Source organism: Eptesicus fuscus, chromosome 15 (genome assembly GCF_027574615.1).
Source record: "Eptesicus fuscus isolate TK198812 chromosome 15, DD_ASM_mEF_20220401, whole genome shotgun sequence".
NCBI classification, from domain to species: Eukaryota; Metazoa; Chordata; class Mammalia; order Chiroptera; family Vespertilionidae; genus Eptesicus; species Eptesicus fuscus.
In genome coordinates, this window is record NC_072487.1 from 53,979,610 (window position 1) to 53,998,247 (window position 18,638).

Genomic DNA, 18,638 nt, shown 5'->3' on the forward strand with positions numbered 1-18,638 from the left:
TCCCTGGGGTCCCTGTCTTGACTGCACTCTTGATGATGTCTGTCCTGCTTTTGTGGCACTATGGGAAAGAAAGGGAGTCCTCAGAGACCCTGAGATCCATTGAGACATCCTTGAGACCTTTATCTTACATGGCATTCCTCAACCCTGTAGCAAGTTTCCTTCTGATTAAAAATACTATATCTTCCTTGGTTTATGTAATTATTTTTTAACTTTATTTTTATTTTTGACACAATTACAGATGTCCCCATTTCTTCCTCCCATTGTTCACCTCCACCCAGTCCCCCACCCCCTCCCTCTGGCCATCACCGCACTGTTGTCCGTGTCTATGTGTCATGTATATATGTTCTTTGGCTAATCCCTCACCTTCTTTCATCCAGTCTCCTCTTTCCCCTCCCCTCTGACAGCTGTCAATCTGTTCCATGTAGCCATGACTATTTCTATAATGTTCATCAATATATTTTGTTCATTAGATTCCACATATAAGTGAAATTATATGGTATCTGTATTTCTCTGGCTGGCTAATATCACTTAGAATAATAATTTCCAGGACCATCCATGCTGTCACAAGAGGAAAGATGTCCCTTTTTACTGCTGCATAATAGTCCATTGTGTAAATGTACCACAGATGTTTTCATCCATTCTTCTACTGATGGGCACTTGAGCTGCTTCCAGTTCTTGGCTATTATAAATAACACTGTAATGAACATAGGGGTGCATATATTCTTTCAGAATTCTTAGTATATATTCCAAAAGTAGCCTCAATGGGTCAAAAGGCAGTTCCATTTTTAATTTTTTGAGATAACTCCATGCTGTTTTCCACAGTGATTGCACCAGTCTGCATTCCACCAACAGTGCATAAGGGTTGCCTTTTCTCCACATTCTTACCCGTACTTGTTTGTTGATTTATTGATGATAGCCATTCTGGCAGATGTGAGGTGATATCTCATCATGGTTTTCATTTGCATTTCTCTGATGATTAGTGATGTTGAATATTTTTTCATATGTCTATTGGCCATCTGTATGTCCTCTTTGGAGAAGTGTCTGTTCAGGTCCTTTGCCCATTTCTTAATAGGATTGTTTAACCTTGAAAACCACAGAAGAGAAAAAGTCAGCCTAAGTGGTCTTGGGGAGAATAGATTGGTCAAATACTATGACCGGGGCTTAGTTCCTCAGCAGCCAGGAAAGAGTTAGAAATAGCAATTATACTTTGAACAGAGTCCCCTCTATGGAACACAAGCCAGCATAAGTTCACCACCAACAAGACAGAACAAATCTCATCTACTTTTCTGATATAGGAGAAGACCACCGATATAAAGTACTACTGTGTCTCACTCAGTACTATATATGACCAAGTGTCTCATGATATGTTTATGTATTAGATTGATAAATATGGATTGAATCATGTAGCTACCCAATAAGTTTTGCTTAATGTACTAAGGTCACCCAGGAGGAATATTTCCATTGGTATAAACAATTGTTTAACAAGCTTCAACTCGTAACAGCTCTCTCAGACCCTGCAAATGTGCTATTAACCTGGAGGAACTGGTACCTATGTTAGAGAATCAATATGTGCTGTCTTTCAAGGTTACTATATTAGTTATACATTTTCTGTGCACTGATATGGGAATATCTGACCCATATTTGCCCTGAGAATTTCTGAGCACTGTCTCCATTGACTTCTTCTAGGTCCCACCTGCGGGAATCCATGTTGCTCTTACATTTAGCATTTTTATTCTCTTCTCCAATACCCAGTTACAATTCCTCCTGGTAGATAAGTCTCCTACAAAAAAATTATTTCACCCTAGTCTTTATAAGAAATATTCTGAAATATTAGTGTGAACCATTTTTGTAAGTCAAAGAACTGATCAAGCAGCCATTTTATATACATAGTTCTACATAGGAAACCAAATCCAAATGTCTTCTGCTAGTAATTCACTGGAAATCATCACAATTTGGGGGAGGGGGACTTTAGTTTATAGAAGTCATGAAGATGATAAAAGGACGCATTTGAAGAAGTAGATATTACATTAATGTTTGCTCAGAAAAAGCATTAATTGGACAAAGTTCCATGAGTTTCAAGCGTGTTGTTCTTCCTTCTCCTTACGGTTCTATTCCTGAAAATGAGAATTTTCTCTTTCCGCTTGATACCGCGAAGGTCACTACTTCGGCGAACTTAAGAATTTACCATGCTGTATTCTAATGATTTTCTCTGTCCCCAATCTTTTAAGGCTTCCTATAAACAGGCTAAAACAAAGAAATACTCTCTTCTTAGAATTCAACAGCTGGAAATTCCATTTTAGAGCAAAATAAAAACCATGTAAAAGTAAATATAGTCATTCTATTTAAAATTATTAATAAACATTTTACAAAAAATATATCAAATAATATGATAAAGTTATGCATAAAATACTTCATATTTGTAAAACAAAAAAAATACCTGTGATCTGGAAAGAGTATTTTATTTATCTAATTTATTTCCTAAAATATAACTGCTTTTTTTCAAAGAAAAGTATTTTTATAATTAAAAAATGTATATCTTCTATCTATATTCAAGGTGTTATTCTGTCTCACAGTCTGAATTATAATTGATAACAATCTATCAATGACCTTCCAAAAGAAAGACCTGAATTATTCCAGAATGTGCCTTATTATTGAATATATCAAATATAATTTGCCTTCAACTTTTAAAAAAAGAAATAATTATGACTAGATTGAACAAAATGTAAATATCCAAAATGCTAACCTATTTATAATACATGACTGATTAGAAAGATGGGAAAGGGGAAGTGAGAGCATGTTGCCAAGAAAGAAAAATGACTAAAGGGAGATTTTGATAATTTTACTAGGTTTCTGAATTTAATATTTTTCATTGTTTCTGAACACTGAAAAAAATATGAAAGTGCAATTTAATGAATCTGTAGAAAACTTAGGAGGAGATGGGAGGATGGTGAATGGATACATCTTTTATTTTTATAGTGTCCAATTTCATCATTTTTAAAATAGTAAAATATCTTATATAGAGATTATTAAAGGCATGAGACTTAAAAACCTTGAACATAAATACCAAAGAGGATCACTCCAACCCTGAATTTTTTTTCTACTGTATTTTCTCAGCTTTATATCTAAGAATCCATGACTTACGCAGAGCAGTTTATTGTGAAACAAAAAATGAATGTGAAAATACTTGAAGTTATTATATTGTTAACCTCCAACCATATGTTCATTTTAGGCAGATATTATTTCATCTTGCCTAGTTCTGTAAAATTCTCTCATAAAAGTCCCTGAGTCTCACCAAAACAATCAAGATCTGAGGGAAGAACTACTTTTTTGAGTTTGTGACTCACACAGTTAGAACTTCACTTGCAGTATCAGAGTTTTAGTTTAAGTTCCCTTTATTATTCTCTCTGAGGATGTAGAAAGTTAGAAGATATTCAAACACTTCAGGTAAAAGAAACAGATATTGAATAGAAATAGAAGTAGAAATAGAAATTACCATATAAATTACTTATCTGCCTGGTTGAACCATTCTGCACTTAACTAAATAGGCCAACTATGGGCAAGACACAATGCTAGCTGATTCTGAGAATTAAAAAAACAAGTATTTCTCTATTGGTCTGTTTTATACTCATTGTATTTCACATTACAAACACAAAGAAATACAATAAAATTGAAAAATATAAATTAAAATAACAAGACAAAGTAAAATATAATAAAAGAAATAGGCAAAGGAAACAAAAAAAAAACAAAAAAACCCCACAAGCTCAGACAGGCAACCTGCTGCCCTCACACAGTCATGGACCTTCACTCTGACCTTCCAGAGACATAGCAAAAGCGAGCCATTATTCTTATTAATCATGATGCTGAACTACCCCTCTAGAGAAGGAAAACTTTTAAATCACTTACCTCTAAAATAAATATTTCTCAGTTGGATTGAGGAATGTAGTATAATTCCCTTAACCATGGTGCTAGTTATTTTCCATTTGTTCCTACACCCAAATTCACTCTGCCTTTCTCCCTATTCTGTGCCGCAGGAGGCTCACCCCACAGACTCTCTCTCCCAGGATCCTTACTGATCAGCTCCAGGCTGGGTTTGGCTGCAGGCTGGAGGTCGGGAGAAGAGTTTGGAGAATCCTTTCCCGTTCCTCTCTGCTTTGCCCACATTTCTGTTAAAGGCTGCATTCCTTCAGGGCCAGCTTTGTTGGCACTTCCCATGTCTCTAGTAGCCCTTTAGCCTGAAATGGTAACGGCTTCCTAATTTGCTAAACTCTGGGTGTTTCAACATTTCTTTGTAAGTCCTCTTAACTCTATCCACTCTTAACTGTTGTCCTTTAAGACTCTTCCTTTGAGCCTGGCTGGAGTAGCTCAGTTGGTTTGGTGTTGTCTTGTGCATCGAAATGTTGCTGGTTGAATCCTCGTCGAGGCACATACCTAGGTTGCGGGTTTGTTCCCACAAGAAAATCTTCACTGAGATTTTTGAGTTTAAGATTAGGCTGGACGATTGAACAAATTTTCTATTAGTTTTCTATTTCCTTTTTTTATACATACTAATGACCTGGTGCACAAAATTCGTGCACATTAAAAGGGGATTAATTAGAGGAAATAATTTAATATTGCTATTTGCCCTTTCTCTATAATAGAAGTGTCAGAGATGAAAGAAAATTAGTAAAATGTATATGAAAACCTTCCTCCTGTCAGAGTCTGGGGTTCACCATGGGACCCAGAGTCAAGTCCCTGCCCATCCACATGCACCTCAAAATCGCGTGAGACCCAGACCCGGCCGCCCCCCCCCCCCCCCCCGCCCCTCCATTGGGCTAGATCCAGAACCGGCCAGTTCCACCCTTGTCAAGCCCTGCCGGGGTGTAACCTCAGGTCCCCTGGCCCAGCGCCAGGATGTGGGGGCGTGGCCTGAGGTCCCCCGTCAAGCCCCGCCAGGCAGGGGTGCGTAGCCTCAGGTCCCCTGGCCCAGCACCAGGAGGGGGGCACAGCCTCAGGTCCCCCGTCAAGCCCTGCTAGGTGGGGGTGTGGCCTGAGTTTCCCTGACCCAGCACTGGGGGTGCACCTTGAGGTCCCCCATTAAGCCCTGCTGGGTGGGGGGCATGGCCTGAGGTTCCCTGTCAAGCCCCACCTGGTGGAGGGAGCAGCCTGAGGTCCCCTAGCCCAGCACCAGGACAGGAAGCACACCTTGAGGTCCCCTGTCAAGCCCTGCCGGGTGGGGGGCGTGGCCTGAGATCCCCTGTCAAGCCCCACAAGGGCGAGGGAGGGCGTAGTCTCAGGTCCCTGCTGATTGCTCGTTAAGGCTCCTTATGGGAACTTGTCCTCAGCTGTGGGTGCAGCCATCTTTGTGATGGAGTGATGGTCAATTAGCATATTCCCTCTTTATTACATAGGATTTTTATTGATTTCAGGGAGAGGGAGAGAACAATAGAAACATCAATGATGAGAGAGCATCATTGATCAGCTGCCTCCTGCACACCCCTCACTGGGGTTGGGCCCGCAACCCAGGCATGTGCCTTGACTGGGAATCAAACCATTACCTCTTGCTTCATAGGTTGACGCTCAACCACTGATCCACACCGGCCAAGCAGTCTTCTATTTCTACTAATAAACTATCACACACTTAGTGGCTTTAAAAGAACACAAATTTATTATCTCACAGTTGTGTGGCTTAGAAGTTCCAAAGCATTGGTCTCCCTACCCTAAATCAAGGTGTCAGCAGGACTACAGTCCTTTCTGGAGGCTGCAGGGGAAGTCACTTCCTTGCCTTTCCAGCTTATAGAGACCATTAGCATTCCTTGGTCGAAGGCCCTCATCATCCACTTTCAACAGCAGCAATATTGCATCTCTTTGTGCCTTTTCCCCATAGATGCATGTCCCTCTGACCACAACCAGGAAAAATTCTCTGATTACATTGGACCCACCCAGCTAATATGGGAAAATCTCCCCATCTCAAGATCTCTAACTTAATCACGTCTGCAAAGTGCCCTTTGCCTTGTAAGGTAATATAGTCACAGGTTTCAGAGATTAGAATGTGGACATTTTTGGGGACCAGTATGCTGACTCCCAAAGATTTGCTATAGTAAGAGGTTAGAGATGAAAAAAAAAAAGAGATTCCAGGAGGAGGTACAGGCTAAGAGCAAGGCAGAACCACAAGAATTGACAGGGTAACCACTAGAATCCATTAACCAGCTCACCTGATTAACCAGGTTCTCTAGTCCCTCTGTAACACCTATGCTGAGTACTTGGGGCTGGTAGGCTGCTCTAGGACACCTGCTCACATGCACTTCCATCACATGAGTTACATGCTTACCAAGTTTTAACATATTTAAGATGTATATGTGTATACGTTTTATGCATTTTTATAATTTCCTTCTCCAATGGCTTTTTTTCGATAACTTGGTCAACGAAACATGTTACAAAAGAGGGCTTTTGCTGTATTTAAAAAAATAGAGATGGTACAATTACAGGTGGGGGAGAGTAGAAGGAGAGTACACCATGGATATAAGCTAAGTAGACATGGAGAAGGGCCTCCAATGTCACAGTGAGGACTTGGGGCACTGCAATAGACAGTAAGGGACTAGTTAACGGTTGTTGTTGTTGTTATTTGATAGTAAAGGTTTCTGAGCATATCAACAGGCATGAAATTAATTTCTGAAATTAATCTGGCAGCTAGTAGGCTTAACTGCTTCTGGTCTCCATAGTTCAAGTCATCCCCCTGTCCCCGTAGCAAAGGCTGCTGGGCTCTCACCCACAGGCTGATTCTTGCCCCTCTGGCCATAGACCTGTGTTGTCCAATATAGTAACCACTAGCTACATGTGCTCTTGAGTTTAAATGTGGCCAGTCCTAACTGAGTATGCGGTAATTGCAAAATAAACCCAGATTTCAGAGACTTAGTATGAGGAAAAGAATGTAAAATATCTCATTAATAATGTTTTATTGATTAGATGTTGACAGAATAATACTTAGTGTGTACTGAGTTAAATAAAACATATCATTAAATTTCATTTCACTTGTTTCTTTTTACTTTCTTTATTGTGGCTACCAGATATTTTAAAACTGTATTTATAGCTCACACCTGAGACTCAAATTACACTTTTCTTCTGGACAGCAATGCTCTAGTCTAGATCACTCCTGTGGGTTCTGATTTTAAAGAAGGGGTCTTTGTCACACTCTTCTTTCTCTGCCCTGAAACAAGATCTGATTTCCCTGATTCCTGCTTGATGGTGTTCAAGGCTCAGATTGCTGGCTCCTTAAAGATCTGCCTTCTCTCTCACTTCCCATCTCCCTAAACCCGTGTTTATTCTTTGTGGAGACTGTTTGCTTCTCCTGGAGCAGCAGAGACTTCCAGGAGGCTGGATATCAAGAATAGGGCGTGAAATTTGGCGATTATGGGATCATCAGTGACATTCAAGAACAGTGACCTGTCACTGTTTGAGTGGACAGCTGAGCAGTGGTCAGGATGTCAGGATTGCCACATCAGTGATCTCACGGGGCATATAGACCAGAAGAAGAACACAATGGCATCTAACCCAAACGTAGGAAAACGGTGACAAAAGCACTTGCACATCCCTGGCCCGGTCTTCGTCTACTAGTGTAACTAAGACTTCAAGAATGGAGGGCCTCCTCACTGTCATTTATTATCCTGAAGTAGAGTGTTAACCAAGTGTACACTTAAAAAAAACAACCACCCAGCTAGACAGTTAGGGATCACATTAAGGTTTAAAAGAAAAGAAACAACTTGGCAGCACTAGGACTGTATTCAGAAGTGAGAAAAGATGCCCCCTGCAAATCACCTCGCACTCATGCAAACAAAGCTAAATGCACCCTGATTTATTTGCCCATCCAGGGAACTGGCCAGATTTTTTTCTAAAACTCCGAAGGGCACTTTTTGTGCTCATGTTGCCTATGGACATGGCCTGGGAGACAAACATCCGATTCTGTTAGAGGCTGTTCTAATTCTTTTGGGACACTGGGGAATCTCAACATAAAAATGTTTTAGTACACATGAGCACATACATATCTGACTATATGTACATGTGCACATGTACCTCTATCTTATGTTTATACATGTGTTTATGCATGCAGGCATACTCGCTGATACATAGCCATTGATACCTAAAAACATGGCACAAGAGATCAAAACAGACTATTCACTCTCCAAATAATGCTTATAAAGTCAGGTAGGTATATGCGTGATATCTTGTTTTTTTAAGTCCCTGCATCAAACTACATCACCTCTTACATTTTTATCCTAAGGTATTTCATAACATCCTGTAAAAAGAAACTGCTTCCTCCTGTTCTTTAATCTTACAAAATGCTCACTGACTTTGCTGTTAGAGTCTGGAACAATTTAAACCTTTAGCATTGCAGTTACCAAAGAGATCTCCCTACCGACCACACTGAAGGCAGTATGGCAGGGTACAAAGCATCCTGAACAGTGAGCCAAAGGATGTGGGTTTAAAGCACTCCACTCATTACAAATTCAGGCTGGGCCCTTCACACCCCTAAGTCTATTTGCTCATTTGTAAAGTAGGACTAATAACCCTTGACCTGTCTTCCCCACGGGAGCTTTAAAAGAGTATCTGCGAATGGGCTTTGTAAACTTTGAAGTACCACATAGAGGACGGGGTGGGTATAACATTCGCTACAAATTGTTAGAGTATGTCTCACGACTCAGAAGCAGCTCCAGCGATGAGCTCTTTGGTGCAGAGAGATGGGAAGTCCAGGATTCCAACCCGCACCTGCCTTGTGACTTCACTCATGAAATTCAGGGTGGACATTTAAAGTGCTTCCCTGGAATTACATGGACTTCAAAGGAGGTCAAAGTCAAGATGTAACAGAAATTTTTATTCTGATTTGCTCTGAAATGTGGGTTTTCAATCATCATGATTCCTTAAATTAGAATGGATCTGCAAAAATAGATACATGCAAACATTTTTCCCTAAAATTTTTTTTTCATATAAGAGTATGCAGCCTGCTATGTAATGTCACACCTTAAAATAACATTGGCATAGAATGGGAGTAAAATCCTTTCTCTGGAAATAAGCATATGTTATTAAAATTACATATCATTTGTAGCCAGCTAGTAGAAAAGAACCCACACAGCAGTGTTTTAAGTTTAGGGTTGACTTGAAGTGCTGTGACATAGGGCAATAAGCACAGGACTGTGAAGCACGAGAATTGGGTTCTACTTCCGGATATTCCAGTAATTAACCCGATAACCTGAATAAAGTGTTGACTTCCATGAGCCTTAATTTCTTCATATGCAAAATGGATTAGCACCACATACCTACTTCCCTGTTTCATAGGGTTCTTACGGGAATCAAATGAAAGTATATATAAAAGTGTCTCTGTAAACTGTGAACTGGTGTAGTGAAATAAAGAATTAAGAAAATGAGCTTTATATGAAAGTATAGTATTATATAGCTGTTTACCAGCTTGTCATATACATAACCCATAGAGATATGATGGCAATTCTGTTTTTCATCTATTAGCCCTAATCATGAGGTTATAATAACCTTGACCTTAATAAACCAGCTAAAGGAAAGTTAAACATGCTCTTCATCCATCATTGCTCTGCAGAGTTTTAGAAGACTGCTCTCTACCCACCCCCAACTCATACAAACATTAGCAACTCTGACAAAGTTGTATATAGAGCGAGTCATAAAAATTGCTATTATGAAAATAATAATAAGAATGTGAACAAGATCTTTGAATATTAAAAATATCCTATAAAATGTATTTACAGAATAATAATTAAGAATACAATAGCATGGCTGAACCTAGAGGGTATTGTGCTAAGCAAAATCAGTCAGAGAAAGACAAATACCATGATTTCACTTATATGTGGAATCAGAAAAACAACATAAACAAACGACAAAACAGAAACAGACTCATAGATACAGGGAACAGACTAATGGTCGCCAGAGGGGTGGGAGTTAGGGGACTGTGCAAAAGGTGAAGGAATTGAGAAGTACAGATTGGTAGTTACAAAATAGTCATGGGGATGCAAAGTACAGCATAGGAATTAGAGTAGATAATATTGTAATAACTATGTATGGTGCATGGGTACTAGAAATGTTGGGGGATATTTTAAAGTATATGATTTAAAGTATATGATTGTCTAACCACTATGCTGAATACCTGAAACTAATACAAAATAACATTGAACATAACCTGTTAATTGAAAAAAAATTTATAGAAAACAATAGCAGACAATATATAAAATTATGTCATTGAAAACTCAATGTGTCTGCTGAATGCAGCAAAAGTAACTCTTAGAGAAAAAAGTCACAATGTTATTCATCTCATTTTTAAAAAATTTAAAGAATATCAGCTGAATATTTTAGAGTATAAAAAGAAAACCCAAACAAAAATGAGAAAGGGGAATAATAAAATTAAGTAAGCAATTAGAAAATTGAACAGACATGTAAGTGAAAAATAAAACCATGAACTGACTTACTAAAAACAGAGAAACCAATAGCAAAAATTTAACCTGGAGTAAAATGCAAATAAATTAAATTGAAGTGAGAAAGAATACATAATCAAAATACAAAATAAAATGAGTGACTACACAGTTGTGTGAATATGAATTTCATCTAAAGAATAATTTCTTTTTACAAAATATTATAAAAACAAATTGGAGACAATATCAAAGAAAGGATAGGGATTATATAAATCTATGGATAAATTAGCTTAAAATAATCAGGGAATAATATCAATGTATCATAAGCCTTTTTTTTATTTTAGAGAGGGAGAGAGGGAGGGGGGGGAATCGATGTGAGAGAGAAACATTGATCCCGTATGTGCACTGACGGGGGATCAAACCGGCAACCTAGGTATATACCCTGACCAGGAATTGAACCCACAACCTTCTGGTGCATGGGATGATGTGCCAACCAACTGAGCCACACCAGCCAGGGCTATCATAAACCATTTTCAAACATTGCAAAAATGTTAAAACTATAAGTAAACTATGATCTTGGTGATAAAACATAGTGATGATAATACAAAAAAATAATATACATATAAAAGTGTTAGACAAAATTATTAGCAGACAGAATTCAGCCATTTACTAAAAACCAAATACACCACCACAAGTGGTATTTGTCACATTAATTTAAGAAATATTCAATATAATAAAAATTATCAAAACAATATACCACATTAATAGTATAAATAATAAACATCATGTTTAAATATATGCCCAAAGGGTTTTCAAGAAACATCAGAACTTATTTATAAGTTTTAAACAGGAAAATGTAGGAATGCAATGATATTTCATTTTAACTTCACAAAAAAATGTTAGTAATTACTGTGGAAAGATATTCAATACAAAGGAGTATCTACTTAAAACCATGAGCTAGCATTCTACGTAACTGGGAACAAAAAATGTTCTCATTAACAACAGAAACAAAATTTAAATGCCCATTGGCACTGTTTACTAATTAATAGTAGTGTTGAAAAGAGTAGGGGCATGCCTGGCTAGCATGGCTCAGTGGTTGAGCATAAACCTATGAACCAGGAGGTTACAGTTTGATTCCAGGTTGGGCCACATGTCCGGGTTGTGGGCTCAGATCGCCAGAGTGGGGCATGCTGAAGGCAGCTGATCAATGATGCTCTCTCATCATTGATGTTTCTATCTCTCTCTCCTTCTCCCTTCCTCTCTGAAATCAATGATATATATATATATATATTATTTATTTTTTTTTTTTTTTAAGAGTTGGGGCCAACAAGAAGCTGACCATAAATACATAAAAGTAAAAACTGGTGAATGCGATAGCCATAAGGGGCTTTGATAAGTTCCAACATACTTCTGAAATCCAGAAAGCCATGTACATGTGCCCAGGAAAGACCTAAGACCCAAGAGGGTTCTAACTTATCACCTCTGAACTTGAGGCTTTGTGCTTACAGGGGTGAAGGCTAAGGCAAAGTAGTTAGCTGCCTTTCTGAGTGTTGAAGTTATGGCTAATACTTAAACAGAGTCTTTCAGCAAGGACTTAAAAAATTATTGGCAGAACATTTAAGGAAATATTTGTCCAAAAATTAACTGATCATTAAGCTAGCTAAGCAAAGACTTCAATGGCCACATGTAACAGAATACAGACTTAGTTCAGGAGCATCACTACGTAAACTAGCAAACAGCAACAACCAAAAACAACAAGAAACCCTTAGGAAAGGAAGGATTTGATTTCCAGAGTTGCAACATTATATTATTTTAAATGTCTAGTTTCTAACAAAAAAGTAATACATGCAAAGAAAGTATGACCTATATACAGAAAACAAAAAACTGAAACTGTCCGGAGGAAGCCCAGATCTTTTGGACAAAGACTTCACATTAACTACTATCAATATATTCAAAGAACTAAAGGGCTCTGTGTCTAAAGAAGTAAAGGAAAGTGTGAGAAAATATCTCACCAAATGAAGAATACAAATAAATACAATTTTTAAATAAACAAATAAAAATTCTGGCATTAAAAAAGTAAAATAACTGAAATGCAAATTTTACTAAACAGGCTCAATAGCACATTTGAACTAGCAGAAGAAATAATCAATAGACTGAAGTTATGTTGATTGAAATTACTTGGTCTGAGGAAGTGAATAAAAAAGAATGAAGAAAATGAGTAGAACTTCAGAGACCTGTGGGACCTCATATACATAATGAGAGTCTCAGAAGGAAAGGAGAGAGAGAGAAGAGAGCAAAAAGAATATTTGAAGAACTATCCAAAAGCAATAATCTGCACATCCACAAAGCTCAATGAATTCCAAGTAGGATAAAGAGATCCACACAAGACACATCATAATCAAACTGTCAAATGCAAGTTAAAAACAAAGAGAAAATCTTAAAGCAGCAAGAGAAAAGAGATCTATTACATTCAAGTTATCCTCAGACTAGCAGCTGCTTTCTCATCAGAAACAGGGAGGACAGAAGGCACTGGAATGATATTATTCAAGTGCTGCAAGACTTTTAAGAATTTCATATCCCCAAAAACTATTCTTCAAAAATGAAGGAAAATTAAGACACTCCCAGACAAACAAAAACAGAGAACTGGTCACTAGCAGACCCACCTTAGACTAAAATGAAAGGACATAAAATTTTTTTAAATGAAATTAAAAGACACTAGACTGTCATTTGAATCCACAAGAAGAAACAAGGTAAGGTAACTACATAAATAAATATAAAACAGGTAAAAGTAAACATAAAAGACATTATAAATGTATTTTGTTTGTAATTCTTTTCTTCTTCTATCTGATTTAAAAGACATCTGCATAAAGCAGTAATTTGAAAACTGTTGATAGGCATATAGTGTATAAAGATGTAATTTGTATAATAATAATAGCACAAAGAGGGGGATGAAGCAATATAGAAGAGAAATTTGTATATGATTGAAATTAAGTTGGTATTAACCCAAAGTGGATTGTTAGAAAACGTTAATTCCCAGGTCAACTGCTAAAAAAATAATAAATAAATATGTAGTAAAATAAATGACAAAGAAATTAGAATGGTACACTAGAAAATATTTAACACAAAAGAAATCAGTATTAGAACAACAAAGGAACAAAAATAAAAGGCTTAAGTCATAAAGAAACAAATAGCAGCCATTAGTCCTACCTTACAAGTAATTTACACTAACTATAAATAGACTAAATACTGCAATCAAAAGACAGAGATTGGCAGAATAGTTAAAAATGAAAACATGAGCCTACTGTATATACTCTCTACCAGATACACTCAAATATTCAAAGACAAATAGATTGAAAGGACAAGGATAGAAAATGATGAACAAAAGAAAGCTAGAGTGTCTGTACTAGTAGTATAAAACAACAACTAGACTTTAAGTTAAAAATAATTAATAAAGATAAAGAAAACCATTTTTAAAATGGGAAAAGTATCGATTCATCAGGAAGATGTAACAATTATACACATATATAAACCTAACAATAAAATACATGAAATAATACCTAAAAAATTGAAGTAAAGATAATTTAACAATATTCGTTGGAGGATTCAGTACCTCAATTTCAATAATGGATACAACAACCATGCATAAGTTCAAAAAAGAAAGAGAAGATTTGAAGAACCCTATCAACCAACCAGGTCTGACAAACATAACAGAATGCTCCACCCATGAACAGCAGCATTTACATTCTTCTCAAGTGTATATTGAACATTTTTCAAGAGAGACCATATGTTAGGCCACAAAAAGTCTCAATAAATGTAGAAGATTGAGGTAATACAAAGTATGTTATCTGACCACAATAAAATGAAATAGATAAATAGAACTAAAAAGAGAACTCAGCAAGGTTGTTAAAAATAAGACCATCTGACAAAAATCAATAGCATTCCAATATCATTGAGAAACTGTATTATAAAATAATATAGTTGCAACAAGAAAGCCCAAGGTTACCTAGCAAAGAACAAAGGGAAACCCCAATAAAAGACATCAAAGGTTTGAGTACATGAAATGCTACATCAGGTTCATGGAGAGATGATTAACTTAGTCAATTCTTCGTATTTAATCTATAAAGTTCATGGAATCACAAAGACAATTTCAACTTTTTAAAAACATTCAAACAAATAATCAAAATTTCAGGTGGAATTATAAAAGTCCCCAAATAGCTTGGAAAACTTTGAAGAAGAGAAAGGAGGGAGTGATTTCTTCTAACTATGGTTAAAACAGTATGGTGTAGGTCAAATAGGTCAATGGAACCAAATGAAAAACTCAGAAATAAATTCATGTATGTATGCAAGTTTTATATATGATAAAGATCCATTGTAAAACAATGGAGAAATAATTTTCTAGGTGGTATTGGAAAGATTGGTTCACTTGAATAGAAATTAATTTGGACCGAAACCGGTTTGGCTCAGTGGATAGAGTGTCGGCCTGCGGACTGAAAGGTCCCAGGTTCGATTCTGGTCAAGGGCATGTACCTTGGTTGCGGGCACATCCCCAGTAGGGGTGTACAGGAGGCAGCTGATCCATGTTTCTCTCTCATCGATTTTTCTAACTTAACTCTCTATCCCTCTCCCTTCCTCTCTGTAAAAAATCAATAAAATATATTTTTTTTAAAAAGAAATTAAGTTGGACCTCTGCCTTATACCATACACAAAAGTAAACTCAAGATGAATTAAAGACCTTTATGTATAAGGTAAAGCTATAAAGCTAATAGAATAAAATATGAGAATGCCTTTATGACCTAGGGATATGAAAAGCTTTCTTAAATAAGATTCAAAGTGTATAAATCATGAGGTAAATATATAGACTAGAGGCCCAGTGTACGAAATTTGTGCATGAGTAGGTTCCCTAGGCCTGGCCATCGATCAGGGCCAATCTGTGGGGCAACTAGCAGGGTGACTGGAGCCCCCACTTACACCCACCTTGGCTGACCTGCGGCCGCCCGCTCACTTGCTCCACCCCCTGCCACTGCCACCAGTCACAGCCTGCGGGCTGGGGGCAGCTCCTGCATTGAGCGTCTGCCCCCTGGTGGTCAGTGCGCATCATAGCAACCGGTTGTTCCACTGGTCCTTCCACTGTTCAGTAGATTTGCAATATTAGGGTTTTATATAGATAGATGGATTTTACTATCAAAGTAAAAAAATTTCTTACTTAGTGATAAATCTGGGGAAAAAAGAAACATGAGCAAAACACTGCTAAGAGAAATTATAGAAAACTTAAATAAATGGAGAGATTTATCTTGTTCAGAGGTTGGGAGACACAATATTGTTAAGATGTCAACTCTTCCTAAATTGATGTATAGATTTCACATAACACCAATAAAAAATCTAGTATGTTTTTGCCAGATATTGACAACCTAATTCTAATCCTATCTAATAAAGAGAGAATATGTCAATTGACCATCACACCCTCACAAAGATGGCGGCACCCACAGCCAATAAGGAGGGGATATGCTAATTGACTGACATGCCCTCAAAGATGGCGATGCCCACAGCCACAAGATGACGGCGCCCAGTCCTCTCAGCCCTGCCGAGGCGGCAGGCACACAGCATAACAAGGCCCGCCCCTAGATGGGCCCAACGCTCCACGCACCTGCCTCCGGGGTCCCCCAGTCCCTTCAGCCCCCCAGCCACCCAGGGCCGGCCCGAGGCACAGGCAAGCCTCAGATGGCACCTTCCCAGCCACCCTGGGCTACCTGAGGCTCAGGTAACCAGGGCCGGCTGAGGCTTGCGCTGCTGGCAGTGGTAGCAGCAGAGGTGTGATGGGGGCGTCATCTTCCCCTGATTGCTGGGTCTCCTCCCGCCCCTGAGGGTTCCTGGACTGTGAGAGGGGGCAGGCAGGGCTGAGGAATCCACCCTCCATTGCATGAATTTTCATGCACCGGGCCTCTAGTACTCATATAAAAATCCAAAGGACCTAGAATAGCCAAAGCAAATTTGAAAAGGAGGAAATAAGTTTGAGGATTAACACGGCCTGATTTAAAGGTTAATTATAAGAATGACAACAATCAAAACACTGTGTTGCTGATGAAATGACAGAACTAGATCAATGGAACAGAATAGAAAGTCCAGAAATAAGCCCATACATATAAGGACAACTAATTTTTTAAAAAAATTATATTCAAAGGCAATTCACTCAAGGAAGGATCATTTTTCAACAAATGGTGCTAAAACTATTATATATCTATGTATTTTAAATGATCTGCTATCCATACTTTGCATTATATATAAAATTAACTCAAAATTGATCATAAACATAAATATAAAACTTAAAATTATAAAATTTAGAGAAGAAAAGATTAGAAAAACTCTGTGATCTTGGGTTAGGTGAAATGTCATATGTAGAACAATAAAAGCACAATCCATACAAGAAAAATTATAATTAGACTTTATCAAAATTTAAAACTTCTACTCTTTAATAGACATTGTTAAAAGAATGAAAAGATAAAAAAGATAAATCAGAGACTAGAAAAAATATATTTACAAAGTACTTGTATTTAAAACAGAAATATACATACATTGAAATATACATACATAAATACAAGTATATTTAGGGTTAATAAATACAAGTATTTATATAGATACAATCTTACCTAATAATAGACAAACATGTAAACTGACCGTACCTCCACTACGCCACCAGCCAATCAGGAGTGGTATGCAAATTAACCCAACAAAGATGGTGGTTAATTTGCATACACAGGCATCGAGTGATAAGGGCAGGCATTCTGCCGCACTCCCGGTCTCTCAGGGCCTCTGGATAGCATGGTAAGGCGGGGCCAGAGCGGAAAGAGGTGGCTACCATAGCGGAAAGAGGAGGCTCCGGGGCCTGAGCGGAAAGGGGCTGGGCCGGAGTGGAAAGGCAGTGCCGGCAGCCAGGGAAAGGAAAGCCCATTCTAGCATGAATCTTTGTGCGTCGGGCTTCTAGTATATGATAAAGGACTTGAATCTAGAATATATAAAGAATACTCAAAATTTACTAATAAGAATATAAACAAGCTAATTTTTAAAATGGACAAAGATTTGAACAATTACAGAAAATGGAGTAAAAATAAGCACATAAAAAGGTGCTCAACATAGTTAGTCATTAGCGAAATACTCATCAAGACCACAGTGAAATACCATTCCTTACCTATCAGAATGATTAAAATTAAATAAACTGACCATATCAAGTGTTGGTGAGTATGTGGAGGAACTGGAACTTTCATGTATCCAGCTGATTGGAATAAAAAATGGTCCAAACACTTTGGAAAACAGTTTGGCAGCTTCTCATTCAACATCATGTGTGTAAAAATCTAAATCTATGCTGCATATACTAAAGTTTATTGACTTTTACTACCATATAGTATTCCATGTCTATCCAGTAGATCTCTTTTAACCATTCTCTGCAGAAAGAAAGCCATGCTTATCTTCAATGTTCTAACCCTCACTTAATCATCATCCCTTTTTATCTTTGTAGGAATTTATATCCGAAAGTAAGATTGCTGGGCCATCAGACATATGCACACTAAACACTGTTACATTGCTTTTCAGAATGGCTGACAAGGATAAATTCCAATTGGTAGTGCACATGTGTTTCCATTTCCCTTCTCTTTGATAATTGCCAAATTGTGATCTTTTAATTACATATTTCTTTCTATGTTTCTTACTTGGCATACTAATATAAGGGAGAGATTTTTTTATCTCCACCTGTGCACTTATTTATTCACTTATTTATTTAATCAGTATGGGCTCGTGGATTTCTATTTTGTTCAAGGGATTATAATCAGTCAAAGTCATTATTTTGATGCTCAAATTGTCTTAGAATGGGAGTCTATTCAAGCTGGTACCTGTGTCCTTTCTAGACTTTTTAAGAGCAGCTTTAGATTTACAGAAAAATTTCACAGAGAGTTCCCACAAACCCTTCTCCACACAGTTTCTCCCTTGAGGTCAGATAATTAATTACATTCACCCTCAAATCCCCAGCATCTAGTACAGTAGTTGACACATAGTAAGTACTCTATCTATCTGAAAAATAAAGAAATAATCATTTAATAAATATAATCTGAGATAAGCTACCAGTGATCAAGTTTTTAGGGATTATGAATATCCTATTAAACCATGAAAGTATTGAGCATATTTTCAGAAATGGGATTTTTCCAGTCTATTGTTGCCAACATGTTCCCTCATATAGGCTCTATATCT

General features: G+C 37.5%; 1 long non-coding RNA gene across 2 annotated transcripts in view; it reads right to left on the bottom strand.

Moving 5' to 3' along the window:
• Window positions 1-300: 300 nt before the first annotated feature.
• LOC114231682 (uncharacterized) overlaps window positions 301-18,638 on the bottom strand; it is a 145,987-nt gene continuing 127,649 nt past the window's right edge. For both annotated transcript variants that reach the window (XR_008558393.1, XR_008558392.1), the window contains exon 4: window positions 301-1,083. This is a non-coding gene — a long non-coding RNA (uncharacterized LOC114231682). The remainder of the gene's footprint in view (window positions 1,084-18,638) is intronic.